Genomic DNA, 17,278 nt, shown 5'->3' on the forward strand with positions numbered 1-17,278 from the left:
ACAGTTAACAGGAGCCAATGCATGTAGGGATAATAACATAGTTACAGAAAATATTAATGTTGACCTGGCTTGAATTGATGGGCTAAGGTGAGGTAAGGGGGCCTACCTAGCACTCATTGTCACTTTATTATCCCCTCCACAATTCTGGCTTCTGCTAAATATTTACAAAATGTTAAAGAATCAAATCAGTGAATATTCCTGCTGTTTTAGATTAACAGCCTGTTTCAGATTAACATAAATCAAAGGAATAAAATTAAAAAACAAAATAAAACCAAAAAAAGTTAGAAATTGCAAAATAATAATAATAATAGTATAAAATAAAGAAGAACACACAATTTCATGTTACTGTGCAGTCTGAAGAAGGAAGAAAGCATCTGTCCTGGATGGCTGCAAGTCTCTGGCTTCCTTGGAGAATGAAATCTTTAGGTTTCTGTTTACTCCTTGGTACTGAAGGATGAGATGAAAAAGCACAGGTTACGCAAAGATCCTCCTCCACATGCCTTTAGACAAAATGTCAACCAAGGGACCCAAAATGCAATGGAACACAGCACATGTAATCTAAAGCAAACCCTTCAGGTTTCCAAGCCATTGCTGTGCCCATAAGGCCCACCTGTTGTTGCAGGAGAAAGAGGAGGAAGAGGGAGGGTAGGAAGTTTGAAAAGTGACTCTTAGGCCTCCTACCGTTGGGCTTTTTATATGTGAATTTTCAATGTAAATTTTCTGTGAATGCTTATTTGATTAAAGTGCTGCTTCACAGAGGAATAAAATGAGGGAGAAATCGAAAGAATTCCAAATGCCAATTTCAAATGAGTGATTAGCTGATTCTTCATTTTAATTCATCTCTACAGCATGTACACACATACGTCACTAATACAGATAATCAAGAACTAACTTTAAAAAAAAAGAAAAGAAAACAGAAGACCAATGCTTGCAACTTTGCTTTGAAAAGAAAGAGTGTCAAGTGAGAGAACTTTCTCCATCAACAGTAATGCAAACAATGTCTGAGAAGACCCACAGGAAACTATGGACCAGCTCAGCAGCAGAAGCTTCCTAAAGCAGCCCCACACAAACTATTTGGGCTGGAAAAACACCCTCCAGGTCCTGCCAACTGCAACCATTATCACAGCAATGGAACTGGATGGTGCAGAGGAAGAAGGGAAAAGGGAACACAGAACACTGCCAGGTTGTAGCCAGGGGTTGCCAAGAACAAACACTCAAATTACCAGAAAATTTCATCCTGCTGGAGATTTGGGTGATTTGATGACAGAATGCACAACCTGCACACTTTTCAAGGGCTCTGTTATCAAAGCCAGAGCAACTCATGACTGTGGGTAATGTGCTTGCCCTTGTGTCAATCACAAAGGCAAATCCTGTTTTTTCAAGCTGATTGCACTTAGTCTTTGTGATGGGGATTTTCTGAGTCTCTTTCAAGCAGTCATCAGCAAACTTCTTCTGCAAAGGTCAGAGAGTCAAAATTTTAGGCTTTACAGGTCATGCAGCCTCTATCACAGTTATTTAATGCTGCTGTTATAGCCACAAACTATATATAAATAATTGATCATGGCTGAGTTTCAATAAACCTTTATTTACAGTAACAGACACTGGCCAGATACAACTCACAGACTATAGTTTGCAAGCTTTGCTTTAGGCAATCAACTTGTAGCCCCAATATGCTCCAGGATGGCTGCTCCATAGTTCATGGTGTGTGACTAGAAACAGACTTCTGTGTTACTGTCATGATCATGGACCCACTCGTATCAACTCTTAACTTAACACTTTGGCAGATTCAAGGTGGCTATAAATCCCATGAAACTCTTCTAATAGAAGAGGAAAGATCTCTATCATCTCCTTTTTCATTGAGACTGTCTCTATGACTGCTTGACCAATAGAATACAGCAGAAGGGATGCTGTGCTGGATTCCAGGCGTAGGACTTACAAGACGGGCAATCTCTCATTGCTGATTTTTTTGAAGCACTTGCTTCTGGAGTCCAGATGCCATGATGTGAGGAAGGCCAAATAGCCCCACGGATAGGCCTTGTAAAGTAATCAAGGCACCTGGCAACACCCTCAGCTGGGCTTCTAGCCCAGGCCCCTAAAGCATCCCTCACATAATCCTCCGTGTACTCCATAGTCTACTATTCAGATGCAGAGGGTCCAGTAGGATACTCCAAAGTCTTGGGGAACAATGAAGCCACTGGACGAAGGAGCCTGGGTCCCTGAGCAACTGAATGGAGCAGAGACATCTCCCCCAACTTGCACCCCACCAACCCATTGCCCCCAATCTGCATTGAACTGCAACAAACCTTTACTTATTAAGCCACTAGGATTTTTAAGGTTGTTACAGACTCCCAAAGTTGGCAAACCCTAAAAAAAGAAGGAAACAAGGAAGGTGGTTTACTCTGAACAAGTGCTGACAGCCAGACAGCAGGACTGGAGAAATGGGAAAAAGCTTCAGGATTTCCAAAGACAAATCCATAGGTTTCATGACTGACTCACTATAAATCAAAGCCTTCCGTTTTCTAAACGCTAAATAAGAAGTGTGGGTTTTTATTCAGTGAAACAGTGGAGCTTATTTATATGGGGCTGACCAGATGCACTTGAATAATGGGGCTCTTTCCAGAGCTGGTCTTAAGGAAGCAAGACAGACAGGCAGTCAGTCACCTCTGAGCTGTGACTGAGAGCTATTGAAAGCTTTCCCCCGTCCTTCATGCACACAATGTCTGTAGCTGCTAATTACTTCTTTTGTTAAAGAAATTTAATATTTCAGTATATATGGAAAAATTATCTGAAAGGACTTACCTTTTAGCCTGGGGTCAGTAAACTGTCGCCCCTGGGCCAAATCCAACCTGACATATATTTTTGTGTGGTCCATGAGGTAAGAGTGGTTTCCATATTTGTAAAAGGTTCAGAAATTCAAAAGTATAAAAATATTCTCCAACAAGTGAAAATTATATGAAATTCGTGGTCCATTGTGCCATGAGTAATGGCTAATGGGAACACAGTTATGCACATTTGTGTAGGTATTGTCTGTGGCTACTTTTTCACAACAATGGCAGAGTTAAGCACTTGCGACAGAGACCTCATAGCCCACCAAGCCTGAAATAGTCACTATCAAGCCCTTTAAAGAAACATTTTGCAGGCCCAGGCTAAAAGGTAAGTCCTTTCAGATAATTTTTCCATATATACTGAATTAACGTACAGGATTGGCCCGTTATCTTAACAAGCTCTGAGGAAACAGCACATTGTGCTGACAGTTTAATAAGTGGCAGAAGGACTGAAGGTGAGAATCAAAGAGCTGAGGAGTATGACACACTGCTCCAGTGAGTGACAGTGAAGGGTCCAGAGTATCAGAAGCCACCAGGCACCTGAAAGAAGGATGTCTGACCCAAGGATATAGTCAGTGAACAAAAGGGAAGGAAAAAAATAGCACACAAAAATTAAGGTATTCCTTGAGTTAGTCCCAACTCCCCTAACCTGTAAGCATATCCAGTGGTTTTAATGTTTTATTAAAGTAAAACAAAGTGATCAAAAAAGTCATGTATAAAGTAGTACATTAAAAAAAATAAAGCCAAAGGACAGACTACCTCATTGTAACATAGCATTTTCCAGTTTTGTGAAAATTATTAATACAACCCTAATACAATTTCTGATGATGTGTCCCAGACATGCTCTCTGAGTGGTGTCACTAGTCCTGTGCCTGTTTCTAGCTGACCTCCTTTCTTACCTGCTACTTCATGAGGAGCCAAGGTCTCACCCTGGACTCCATGGAGTGGAAACCATAGGAAAACCCCACAGAAACTGCAAAGGATTCCTCATTCATGCCAGCTCTGGAGCCACATCCCCCAGAGACCTCCTTGAATTTGGCTTTGGTAAAACCCAGGAGGGCCAGAACGGGATTAGGAAAAACAGAAACCTTTGTTCATGCTCTAAGCGCCAATCTGACATCAGCCCAAAGTTACAGCCTGGACAGTTGGCACAAGTTGACACTTGGACTCAGGCAGATTCACTTCTAGGAGATTTGTTCTCAGTAATCTTTATTTTCAAACGGTTGGGTAAAGCTTCAAAGTAACAACCACAATTCATAAACTTTTCCTTAAAAATAATCATACAGATTTGGCATCTGTGTGGATGTCAGCTGCAAAAGAGACAAGGAACGAAACCTTTAAATAAAACCTCTCTCACTCCTACCTTCCTCAACACGTTTCCATGTCCTTTCATAGGCATCTCCCACCCCCACTTCTCACTAAGTCTCTTATCCGTTTAAAATTCCCCTGTGCTATATTCTCCCTCTACATCACTCAGCCACCTACACATCCTAAGGTATCCTAAGAAAACAGCAAGAAGCATGCTTTTATTTAAAAAATAATAATAATAGTCAATCTTTTAAAAACCAGCAGTAAGCTTAATAAGGAAAATGAGAAGTGCTGCGCTAAATGCCATTGGCACTTAATACTGTATAAATGCTTGTCCTAAGCATGATGAGGCAATCATCTGATACACAAAAAAGAAATATGTAATACAGGGTAATGAACAAAAACTTAGGCTGTTAGGACTGGGAATTATCTGAAGCATAATTTATCACAGCCAATCCATTTCACAGATGGAGCAAGTGGTAGCACCAGCTCCGGGTTGTCTCGCTGGTCCTGTCTAGTGCCATCTCTGATACTCCCTATTCTATCTAGGTTTTCTTTCTGCCATCTCCAGCCTTTCTGGGTGTGTTGTCTTCAGAAAAATAGATACCAGACAAGGATTTCTCTCCTACTAATCATGATAAATATTCTTACGAGCCTTTGCTGTTTTATGCAAAATTGCATTAAAGTTTTTCATGGAATGCCACAAGGGGCTCTTTGTGGAACAGAATCAATAAGCTATGTATTCTTCTGAGTAGGTTTGACCCACCTTAAACACCTACCTAAATTGGATCCCTAAAGAAAGCTGATGATAATCCCTTTGACAAAGCAAATAATAGGTCCCCAACCTATCCATGTACTGCAGATTGTTGATGTGCACAACTTTTCTTAAGGATATTTCCCTAACTTCAGCAAAGAAAGGGCTCTCCATATAATGAGCGAAGACTTAAGTTAGTCTATAGGAAACTAAGACTAGAAGACTATAAGCTAAAACTATAACCTAGTGCAAAAATGCAGGGTTAGATCAGTAAGCCAATTTGTCACTGCACAGGAAACCATTCCAACTTCATTCACAAACTATGGTTTACATAGACTCAATCATACGTGTATAAGCAGCAATGTACAATCAGCCTAAAAGGAATGGGGGTGCAAACTGGGAAAGGGTTAGGTAGAGATGTGGTTTGGATATTTTCACTGTAGAATCACTGAAGTCTACGTGTCAGATTTTACTATTATACACCAAGTATAACGCACACAAAAATTTGTTTCTCCTATCACTGACTGACAGTAAACCAACTAAACCATAAAATAAGTCAAAGCATCAGAGAGAAGTTAACCTAGTGTTATCAGCAGCCAGTGTGATTTATTCCAGCTAATTGAGTCGTGGAAGTGGCACCCTTACAAGCAATTTAGATCAACTGAAAATGCTGTTAATAACTATCCCTGGTTAGTATCTAGTATTAAAAGAATAATGTGCTATCTATTCCACAAATATCTACTAGTGGGAGAGTCAGTGATAATGGCAGAAAATTTCAACTGAGTTTTAGAAAAGACAAACTGCAGGTGATTATAGGAAAAAGCAATTTGTCTAGAGTATGACTGTCCCCTGGGGCCTGTCTCATGGTTTTCAATGCTGACTGCACAGTCATCACCTTAGGACCATTTTAAAATACACATGGGTCGGCCCCAACCCTATTCAACTGAATCAAGTATTGGCATATTTATTGGAACAGGCAGCCAGCATTGAGAACCACTGCATCTCCTCCAAGGACCCTCCAGTGTCCAAAACCCTCAACTGGGCTACAAGCAACAGCATGATGTTTTACAAGGTAACTGGAAGCAACAACAGCCCAGCAGTTATAAAAACTGTTTCTGATCATTCTTTGCTCTGACAATCAGCCTTTCCAGGGAAGACATCCTGAGTCACCACCCATTCCCACTTCCAGTCCATACACAAGTTTCTTCCCAGCTTTAATTCCCTATAAGATCTGCTAAAAAGATGATTACCTAAATGAGAAGAGGAAGGGTGTGGTACAGAATTGAGAGCCATCGAAGCTCAACAACTTTGCACAATTATTACAAGCATACTCTTGTGCTTACATAGTGCCTAGGCTGAGGGCATATTCAAAGTGTCCTTAGATGCTTGGGTTCACTCCACATGCTATGAAGGTTGATGGAAATTTTTTCTTAGACTAGTTCTAAAAGTTCTCATAAGTAAATCTGGAAGACCCATTGCTAATAAGTTTTCTTTTCTACCACTGAATTCATGAAAGAGCAGAGAATCCAAAGTTATGTTCCTTAAATACACAATATTTTCAGTCTTTTAGACATGTTGAAGATCTGTTAACCACCAACAGATGTGTATATAATAGTCTTCTTTAGACAAAATTAAAGCTATTCATCCGCCCAAAAAAACTCTAGCTGCATCAAGGTGTCTTGAGCCCAAAGCTTAGTTAATTTAGTGTTTGCTCCACTGTGGCTAACTAAAAAATGCTTTAGGTAGTTCAGCATGTTTTCCCATGCAACTTGCCCCCCAGAGCTGGTCTAGTTCTTTTCTTCCTTCCTTTTATTTTGTGATTCACCCAAGGATTATGTTATTTGAGAAGTCATGGTGCAAGGAATAATCAATGGCCAACTCTAGTTGAAATGCAGTATTAATCCTTAATTTATTCTTCTGAGGAAAGCCATGCTCAAGCACCCTTTCATTTTCCATAGAGAGCTACGCTTTGGTCCAAGTTGTGTTAATGGTAGCTTCCCAAATAGAACTCCAGCCTGCTTTCAGACGCCAGCACCAAAGGGATGAACATGGATGAGAAGAAGCTAAATCTGAATTGAGTCAGAAGCTTCTGGACGTTACTTTCACTAAGTAATCTTGTAGCAAACCTATCTAATGAAAATCAGATCTCATTCAGAGTAGGGGAATTTATTTTCCTGGATAAAACATAATTGGTCCCATAAGATCTATTACCCCAAGAACTAAAGGTTCTGTCTACACAGCACTAAATGAAGTGGTCAATGAATTTAGCCAAAATCCCCAATAAAAAACAAAATATTCTCTTAGAATTCAAATCCTTTTAGGCAACATATTGGAGAGAGTGAGTCATATTTATTAATGGGTTTCAGGCACACTTGTTCCTTGATCAAATAAATACACAGTTAATCAACAGATATATTTAAATGCTTACTATGTGCTCAGTCAGAACTCTGCCAAGTTAGAAAGGAGATCTGGAAGATGTATAAGACTGATGCAAAGAAACAGGGTTTTGCATGACTTCTGCTTTCAATTACAGGTTATGATGCAACGTAACACATATATGTTTTGAAATTTGGGGATTTTTCTCTTTTGCCACAAAAGAAAAAAAAAAATCAAAACCATCTCCAGTTTAGCTATCAGAACCTAGTAGAATGAGTGGCACATAGTAGGTCTTAACAAATATGTGTGGCATGGATAAATGAATGAATGAATCTTTTCTGAGCATACAAAGTATATTAAGCTGAGAGGTCAAAGTAACAAAAACATCCTCTTAAGTGCTATTGTATTTGGTATTAGAGACTGCTCAATCTTTACCAAAGTCCTCATTGTTTTATTCTTCTCCCTGAGAACACAGCTAATCCCCATTAGCAGCCTCCATTGCAGTTTGTTTACATGTGGCCCTGTGATGAGTTCTAGTCCATGGAATATGCATGTAAATGGTATGAGCCACTTCCAAGCCTCACTCGATGAAAACTTCCATGCTCCTCACCTTCCAGCTAACCGGGATGAGACAAGCACCACCAGCTTCAGGGCCACATGTCAGTGATGGCAGAGCTTCTGTAGCGGGGTACTCCTGAATGACAGCAAAGACTTCACACCAGCCCAGACGATGCTTATATTATTATTCCATTTTTACAGATGAGAAAACTGTCACAGAGAATTAATCATAGAGAATAAGAGGTAGCAAGGAATCTGAACCAGAATGCACTTCTTCGACCATCATATTTTTCCTCAAAATTACTCAAAATACTTAAAGAATTTCTGAATCATGGAGGACTAATTCAATTATTCAATAAAACTCCCCAGGACAGGGAGGCGTCTGAGCTGGGGGCATGGAACTAAGCCTCAGGAGTACCCACAAAAGTGTTCAGAAGTTTATAACGACCTCGCACAAAGGGAATGTTACTTCTGATGGCTTGATCACATACAACCCACCTAGAAGAGAAATAAATATCTTTCCCCTGAAACTTCTCACATGTAGAATATAGAAACGTTACACACACAGAGCAGTCCATGAGGAGTGTTGTGTATTTCACAAATCAAGTGGGATGTAAAATCTCAGAGACCACAGCTGGCTCCAGAAATCTAAGTGGGAAGACAGGTGACCACAGGTTCCAACTCCTGCTTTGTGTACCTCGCTGACCTAAACTAATATACAAAATCTCTGTGGTAACTTTGTAATCCAACATCTTCCCTTTGAGGACATCAGAGTTGATGTTTCATCCTCTGGGCAAGAATTTATCCTGCCTTTGGCTTCCATTTTCTCCAGGACACTTGCTACTCTGAGGTCTCAGCACCAATGACACAGAAACACAGACAAATAGCTGCTTCCGTCTAATCTTCAGAATGAAATTTGGTATACTCAGTTTTCATAAATTAAATTTTTGGACAAAATGTCAACTGTTACAAATATTGATATTCATTTTATCATTGTTTAACAAAGGTCTTTAGATTAAACAAGAAAAGGCCACAATAAATTATGGCACAGGTGATCCAAAATTGAATTTGATTCCAAAAGTCAATTTGATATTAGCACTAGAGCACCTTCTCTACTTGACTTTCAACTATATGTAGTAATATGAACAGGGAAATGGTCAGGATACTGGATTTCAATTTTAAAATAATTTTATTTGCCATTGTAATTGATTTTTAAATGTTATTTTGGGGCCATTGGGCTACTTCCAGAATAAGTAAGGAAGAGATATTAGAAAGAACAGAATAAGAATGGATCTGATTACTTTACCCTTGAAAAACTGCTAGTGCATGCCAATTTTTACTCATGGGTGGGAAAATTAGAAACAATAAGGAAACTACACTGAATTTTTCATAAAGTTAAATTTATTCAATTTAAAGAAATGTATAATTTTAAGTTTATGTCATTTCTATTCTTTTGGTGTGTAAATGTCCTTTCTTTATTGAAACGATATAACTGTAAAAGATTGTTGCTAGTATTTTGTCTATAGTTGGCAAAATAAAAAAGTTAGCAATTCTATTCTATACCCAAAACTATGGTTTTTCAGGTTCTTTTTGTCAATGGAATCCAAAGTCTAGGAGACATTAAGCTAGTCCAACCTCCCACCTATAACTGGCAGCTTAAATACAGCAATAAAAGATGAATGTGAAGCTTCCTTGATGATTCCCCACGTGAATGATTGGCTCATGGATACTGGAGTTTCCAAGAGTAGAAGTATTTCCTGAGTATCTTCTGTGTGCTCAGTACAGATCTTAGAATTCCCACTGAAGAGAAAAAAAAGCTGTCCCTTTCAACAAAGAATTTATAGTCAGTTGTACAGCCACAAGCACCTATGTGAACTAGAAAGAAAACACATACATGCACTCATACACACACACACACACACACATTCTCATATTACTCAGGGTGAGATTGTGTGGCACAGACTAAGGACAGCTGACCTGTTAAAAACTAAAAGGTGAATATGGGGCTGAGTACCGTGTTTCCCCGAAAATAAGACCTAGCCGGACAATCACTTCTAATATGTCTTTTGGACCAAAAATTAATATAACACCCAGTCTTATTTTTCTATAAGACCGGATCTCATATAATATAATATAACATGAGACCAGGTCTTATATTAATTTTTGCTCCAAAAGACACATTAGAACTGATTGTCCAGCTAGGTCTTATTTTCGGGGAAACAGGGTAACACAAGAAATGATTCTTGAGCTGGATGTTAATGGAAGACAAGTGTTCATGTTGGCTAAAAAGACACAAAGGGCTTTCTGAATAGGTAGAAAAGCACTAAAAAGAAACCATGGAGAGAGTGATGGTACGTGTAGATGGGGAGGTGAGCAAAGTGGCAGACTTGGCTATTATAGAAAGGGTCCTGAGAAGCCAGAGGAATTAAACACCAAGCAGCCCCTTGACTGAGGCCTAAAATAAGATACTACGGTAGTTAAACACAACCTCATGACAAACTAATGGCTACAATACTCAATCCAAGAATAAGGTCCAACCAGGAACACAGTGGCAAGAAAATGTCAAGGAGGATCCCAAAATTCATCCTCTCCCACCAGTCTCAAACCAAAAATAAAGCTCCATCAAAAGTATATTGGTCTATGGATCAATTTAAAAGTTTCAAAGTCATCAAGCCCAGTTATGAGTCTATCACAGTAATTCATGTGAGAGATGAAGCAAGTATAGTCCAGATTTGCCTTCTCATCGTGGGGCTTTATCACCACCAAGGGGGTAGTAACTGGTTCAAGGGTAGGGGGAGGGATATTAAAAAAATCTTAGATATTACAATTGTTTGTAATATTAGTTATGACAATAATATTTGTGACAAAATATTATTTCTTAGTATTTAATTTTTGAATCCTCTCATTAGGGAGAAATTAAATTCATTTTAATTTTATTTTATTTTATTGATTAAAATTTAGTTTTCTCCTTAAAGACATGACAATAAAAAACAGGTTGAGAGACATTGGTCTAGACATAGAAATAGCACCACATGTAGTTTTGTTAATGATGTTTCTCTTACATATTTAGTAATGAAGATTGTCATCAGTGTCTTTGGTTCCCAATTTCAGCATTTGTTTCCTTTTCTGTTCTGTCCCAAGTCCCAAGTCCCGGTACATAATCTTTTGTACCCAGGAAAATATTTGCCATATAAGTCATCTATACCTTAGAGAAACTGTAAGATAATATTTGTCTTTTGAAGATATATTTTCATTTTAAGGCTTTCAAATGAAAGACTTTGGAATGAAAAATATTGCTTCATCCCATGGCTCACCTCTACCAGGTTCAAAGCTCTCTTTGAACAGATGAGCAGGCATTCTTCCAGAAATGCTAGATGGCCACCATCCTTTCTACAACACTTAGACTGCACTGCCCAAATGCCAAGGCCCAGGCTCCAAAGGGCATCATGACCAATAGGAAGTGGGCATACTAGTAGTGGCTAGAACTTATTAAGCATTTACTATGTGCCAGTTACCATTCGCATCACTACATATGACCAACTGCAGTAACTCCTCAGACAATTCTATGAACCAGGTACTATCATTATCATCTCTCTTTTATAAATGAGGAAACTGAAGCAAAAGAAGTTATACTACATGTTAGTCACTTACCCAGCAAGTGCCAGAGCCAAGGTTTAAGCCCTGCTAGTTTGATACCAGAGCTTACTCCCTGAAATACTCCACATACTGCCTTGGAAACTGGCTCAGAGACACTGGGCCTGACAGATCTGCATTCAAATCCTGTCTCTCTCATTTCCCATCTGGTAACCTTGAACTAATTACCCAGCTTCTCTGAGCCCGAATTTCTGCAGTTTTCTGATCTCATAGGGTTATTATAAGGTATAAATGAGATTGGGCCTGGCTGAACAAATCTGAAGTTTAAAAAAAATCAGTATTAATATTGTCAAGATGCCAGTTCTTCCTAACTTGATCTATAGATTTAGTAGATCTGAAGCTCCAGTGGCGCAATCAGTTAACACACGATACTTATATAGATTTAGTGGATCTATAGATGCAGTTAAAATCCCAGCAAGTTATTTTTTGGATGTTGACAAACTGATTAAAGTTTATATGGGAAGGCAAAAGACCCAGAATACCCAACACAATATTGAAGGAGAAGAAAATTGGAGGACTAATACTACCAAACTTCAAGATTTACTATAACGCTATAGTAATCAGGACAGTGTGGTGCTGGCAAAAGAACAGACATGTAGATCCATAGAGCAGAATAAATAACCTAGAAATAGACTCACATAAATATAGTCAACTGAACTTTAACAAAAGAGCAAAGAGAGTACAATAGAGAAAAGATGGTCTTTATAACAAATGGTGCTAGAACAGCTGGACATACACATGTAAATAAGTAAATAAATAAATAAATAAATTTAGACACTGAGGCTACACCTTTCACAAAAATTAATTTGAAATGGATAATAGACTAAATATAAAACTCCTAGAAGATAACAAAAGAAAATTTAGATGACCTTGGGTATGGTGATGACTTTTTAGATACAACACCAAAGACATAATCCACAAAAGAAATATTTGATAAACTGGACTTCATTAAAATTTTAAAATTCTGCTTTGCAAAAGACACCATCAAGAGAATGAGAAGACAAGACACAGAGAGAGCAAAAATATTTGCAAAAAAAAAAAAATCTTATAAAGGACTATTATTCAAAATATAACAAGAACTCTTAAAACTGAACAATAAAAAAGTGAACAATTTGATTTTTCAAATGGGCCAAAGATCTGAACAAACACTTTGCCAAAAAAAGCTATACAGAGGGCAAATAACCATATGAAAAGAAGCTCCACATCAAATGTCATTAGGGAGTTGCAAATTAAAACAATAATGTGATACTGCCACATACCTATTTGAATGGTCCAAATCCAGAAGGCTGACATTACCGAGTGCTGAAGAGAATGTGGAGCAACAGGGACTCTCATTCATTCCTGGTGGGAAGACAAAATGGTACAGCCACTTTAGGAGACAGTTTGGCTAAATATACTCTTACCATACAGTTCAACAATCACACTCCTCAATATTTACCCAAAAGAGTTGAAAATTTATGTCCACACAAAAAAACTGCACAACAATGTTCATAGCAGCTTTATTTGTAATTGCCAAAACTTGGAAGCAACCAAGATATCCTTCAAGAGGTGAATGGATAAACAAAATGCATTACATCAAAACAATGGAATATTTTTCAGTGCTAAAAGGAAATAAGCTGATAAAAGACACAAGTAGAGAGATCCAAGATGGTGGAATAAACACTGTACCTGCATCGTCCCATGAACACATTAAAATTACAACTAAATTATAAACAATAAACCTGGAGCACCATCTGAAATCTAGCCAAACAGAATTCCTATAACTAAAAATATAAAGAAGCCACATAGAGACTGGTAGGAAAGGCAGAGATGTAGAATGGGCCCTAAACTTTCATGTGACAGTTGAGAATCAGGAAGAATATCTCAGCTACAGAGGCTCTCCCTGGAGGAATGAGGGACCTCAGCCCCACACCAGGCTCCCGAGCCCATAATACCTGTGCCAGGAAGAGGCCAGAGGAAACCCAGACGTCCCCCTAAAGAGACCGCGTACAGACTCACTTGCTCATAGACACTCACTCTGGGCTCAGGTAGAGGGAAGGTGACTCAGGGGGAGGCAGAAGCATACAAGGCTGGGGTAGACTGAGGTGTGTGGCTTCATAGGGAGGGCTGGAGGAGAGTCACCATTTTCCCTGTATGAGGTCCTCCTTCCAAGCAGCTGGCAGGCAGGCACCACCTGCCAGCTCCCTTAAGGTTCAGCTCCTGATAAAGCCTTGTGTGATAAGGGAAGGTGTCAGGGGGTCACTAGAGTGGGGAGAATTGTGGTCACCAGGTTAATGTAGATTCTGGTTTGGTACCAGTGTTGAGCCTGGAGTGACTTGGCAAAAGTCTTACAGTACACTGAGGACAGTCACTGCCCATCTGTGTCCTGCTGGACTCAGAAAGTTTTCCAGGAAAGAGTGAAATGTGGGTGGGGGGGGGCTGGCTGCTGGGGAAAAAGTGCTCCAGCATTGGGGGAGTTGGGTGGAGCAGGGTCACAGCAAAGCACACCAGCCAATCAGATTCAGATTTAGCCATGTGTGGGAGGGCTCAACAAATAAGTCATGGGGATGTAACGTACAGCATGGGGAATATAGTCAATAATATTGTGAGAGCATGGTACAGTGTCAGGTGGTTGCTGGACTTATCATGGTGATCACTTCCTTAGGTATATAAATGTTGAATAACTATGGTGTACCCTTGAAACTAATATAATATTGCATGTTAGCTATATTTTTAATAAAAATCCTTAAAAAAGAAATAAGTTATTGATCCATGAATAGACATGGAGGAATCTTAAAAGCACATTGCTAAGTGAAAAAAGCCAGTCTGAAAAGGGTACATACTGTATGATAGTACGCAGCTATGACTTGCTGGAAAAAGCAAAGCTATGGAGACAGTAAAAGGATCAGTGGCTGCCAGGGGTTGGGGGGAGGGAGGAATGAATAGGCAGAACATAGGGGATTTTTAGGGCATTGAAACTATTCAAAATGAGATGACAATGGTAGCTACATGCCATCATACATTTGTTCAAACACACAGAATACACAGCAAGAGTGAACCCCAATTTACACTATGGATTCTGGGAGATAATGATGTGTCAATGTAGGTTCCAATTGTAACAAAAGCACTTCTATGGTGTAAGATGTTGATAATGGGGGAAGTTGTATGCAGAGGGACAGGGAGCATGTGGGAAATTTCTGTACCTTCTCCTTAATTTTTCTGTGAACCTGCTCTAAAAAATAAAGTCTATTTTAAAGGGGAAAATCATCAGAATAGGCTTGGAAGTCAAAACTAGAAAGATAGAGGAAGAAGAGTCTTCTCTGTTTACACTCTTCTGAGCCAAAAGGAACAGACACCCAAAAGATAGGAACTGAATCTAGGTTGCTAGAGGCCACCCAGACAAGGGTAGAGAAGAAAAATGATTCTGTCAGGGCTGACCAGATGTGCTGAGACCTCTCCTTCCTGGCCTGAGGCCCATCACAGAACAAGGCCTTCCCCAGGGCAAGGTCTCCACCTCTCCCCCTCATCTACAGCTTCCTGAATGTATGAGAAAAAGATGTAAAGGGTGTACTAGTTAAACTCTTATTGAATTCCTATAACAATATCAGAAACAATATGCATCACTTCAACACAGACAAATGGCTACAAACCACTGAGGGGGCTATGGGAATGAATGTTCTCAAAGAGCCAGGAATCTGCAAGTTCAGCTTCCTGGAATCAAGTACTGGCCAAAAGGCATTCTCACCTGGTAGACTCAAGCATATCACATGACTTGGAGGTGCTGCCAAAAATCCACATCAAAAAAAAAAAAGAAGAAGAAGAAGAAGAATTAAACAAGAGGAGAGGGGGAAAGAGAGACCAGGATGTCTCTCCAGGACTATAGGAAAGGCCTTTATTAGCAAGACCCTTAGAAATGAAAGGTTGCCATCCAAATGCAGACACACTTCTTTCCCTCCTGTGACCATTTCATAACTCTTGCACTTCCTAACGTGGAGCCGCTCCACCTATGAGGTCATTTGTTTTCCCGAGAACTATGGAGCTTGCCAATCATTCAGATCACAGGCACTGGCCAGGAAAGCTGTGAGGAAAGAAAAGCATTAAGCCTCTTACTGCTCTCTCTTAGGTCACTCAGAGCATTAGCATTCCATACAATTGTCTTCTAAAAAAAAAAAAAAAAAAAAAAAAAAATGCTTACAAAGAAGATAACAAGTTCCAAATGTTTCCTAAAGGTATGTTTGTTTCAAATCATATGTTTTTAATCGATGACAAAACAGCCTGAGTTATAATTTATTCCAAATTCCACACACTATCTAAAAGCCAAGAGATAACATGCAGAAGTGATGACTGTGGTCTTGGTGATATATAGAGTCAGTCTGTTGATTCAAGACATAAACAGAGTCACACAGAAAGAGAAGACATGGAGAACAACAGATCCAATTTGCCTTATGCCTGCTTCTAGAACAGACCAGTTTCCGCCCTCCAGGTGAGGAGCAAAAAATCCCTGCTTTGGGGTAAGATTCTGGTGTTAGCCATTTATAGTTTAGTGTAACTTTGAATTGCTCAATCCCCACACTCTACTTGCATTTGAAATCTTACCTATAATTGGGAAATAAAGGTTTTATGTGGTTACGAAGGGAATTTGAAACCTTGATGAACAGATGAAGTAGATGTGAAAGAAAGAGCAACTGAGAAATCCATAATATGCTTAAGAAAAAACGATTTACCAAGAGCATTTTTAATTGCATATTGTTTATAATGCTAACTTTAGTGGCTTCTTAGCTTTATAACCAGAGGATCTATTGCAGAATTCCTTTCTTTTGTTAAGTCTCACCAAGCATCAGCTCCAAAAAAGGTTTTGTTGTTTTGCTCTTAGTAAGCACTGCTCATTTTTCAATGTAGATTTTTAAATGGAGAAACTGAAACAGTGTCTGGGAAGACCTGGACTTATCTGATTTCAGCACTGAGGTTCATGTCATTTCACTAATTGCTAGATGCAAAGGCATAGATATACATAAGCTATTGGATTTAGTGAAGTGCTGTAAGCAATATAGACTATCTAATAAATGCAGTGCAACCTAATGAAATTCATATTTTAGAGAAGATCTGAGGAAAAAAGACCCAAAACATTGCCTAGATGGGACTTTGGAATTTTGGAGATCTTCTAGCCTAGTCCTGACCCTTTCCTAAAACATGAACCTCAGCCTCCAACCAAATTAGACCCCACCGACTATGCTGGAATCATTTCAGACTTGCTTCTGAAAAAGCATTCCTTTTCTCCAAAGAAAGGAAACAGAAATCGTCAGGCGGAAGAAATGACCTTGTTCCAGATCCTTGTTCCAGAATGAACAATAGCACCTAGAATGAAAGTGAAAGATTATATAATTTCTTCCTTTGATTTAACTCAAGTACTGTAGGCCTGAAATTTACTCTGGACAATGAACGGTCTGGCATTTTCTTATTTACAAGTGAGCTTCTGGGAGGTACCCTGGCACAGGAAGCCCAAACTTGTCTCTTTTTCATTTGAATACAATGTAGGCCAACGCTACAGTTGTGAAAAAAGAAATCACTAAGCAATAGAAAAATCTTCTGAGAAAGCAATTTTCTTTCAAGGTTGCTACAAATCTCAGGGTATTTCAGGATGACCTTAAAACATCATATCTCACTGAGTTTTGTGGAGGAAATGAGATTGGTAAATGAATACTTCTTGCTATCAAACTCCAATCCTCCATGAGAAGACAAACCTAACTCATGTTGCTCATAGATATAACCACAGCCTGATGCGAAGCATCAAATTTCCAGGAACTCTATCCATAGAGGAAGTCTA

The 17,278-nt window shown here is 39.1% G+C and overlaps 1 long non-coding RNA gene across 2 annotated transcripts in view; it reads right to left on the bottom strand.

The window, feature by feature from the left end:
- The window catches only part of LOC141571681 (uncharacterized), a 145,294-nt gene extending 132,386 nt beyond the window's left edge, over positions 1 to 12,908 (bottom strand). For both annotated transcript variants that reach the window (XR_012496662.1, XR_012496661.1), the window contains exon 1: positions 12,735 to 12,908. This is a non-coding gene — a long non-coding RNA (uncharacterized LOC141571681). The remainder of the gene's footprint in view (positions 1 to 12,734) is intronic.
- Between the last annotated feature and the right edge of the window lie 4,370 nt (positions 12,909 to 17,278).

The sequence above is a fragment of the Rhinolophus sinicus genome, linkage group LG05 (assembly GCF_036562045.2).
Source record: "Rhinolophus sinicus isolate RSC01 linkage group LG05, ASM3656204v1, whole genome shotgun sequence".
In the NCBI taxonomy this organism is placed as follows: domain Eukaryota; kingdom Metazoa; phylum Chordata; class Mammalia; order Chiroptera; family Rhinolophidae; genus Rhinolophus; species Rhinolophus sinicus.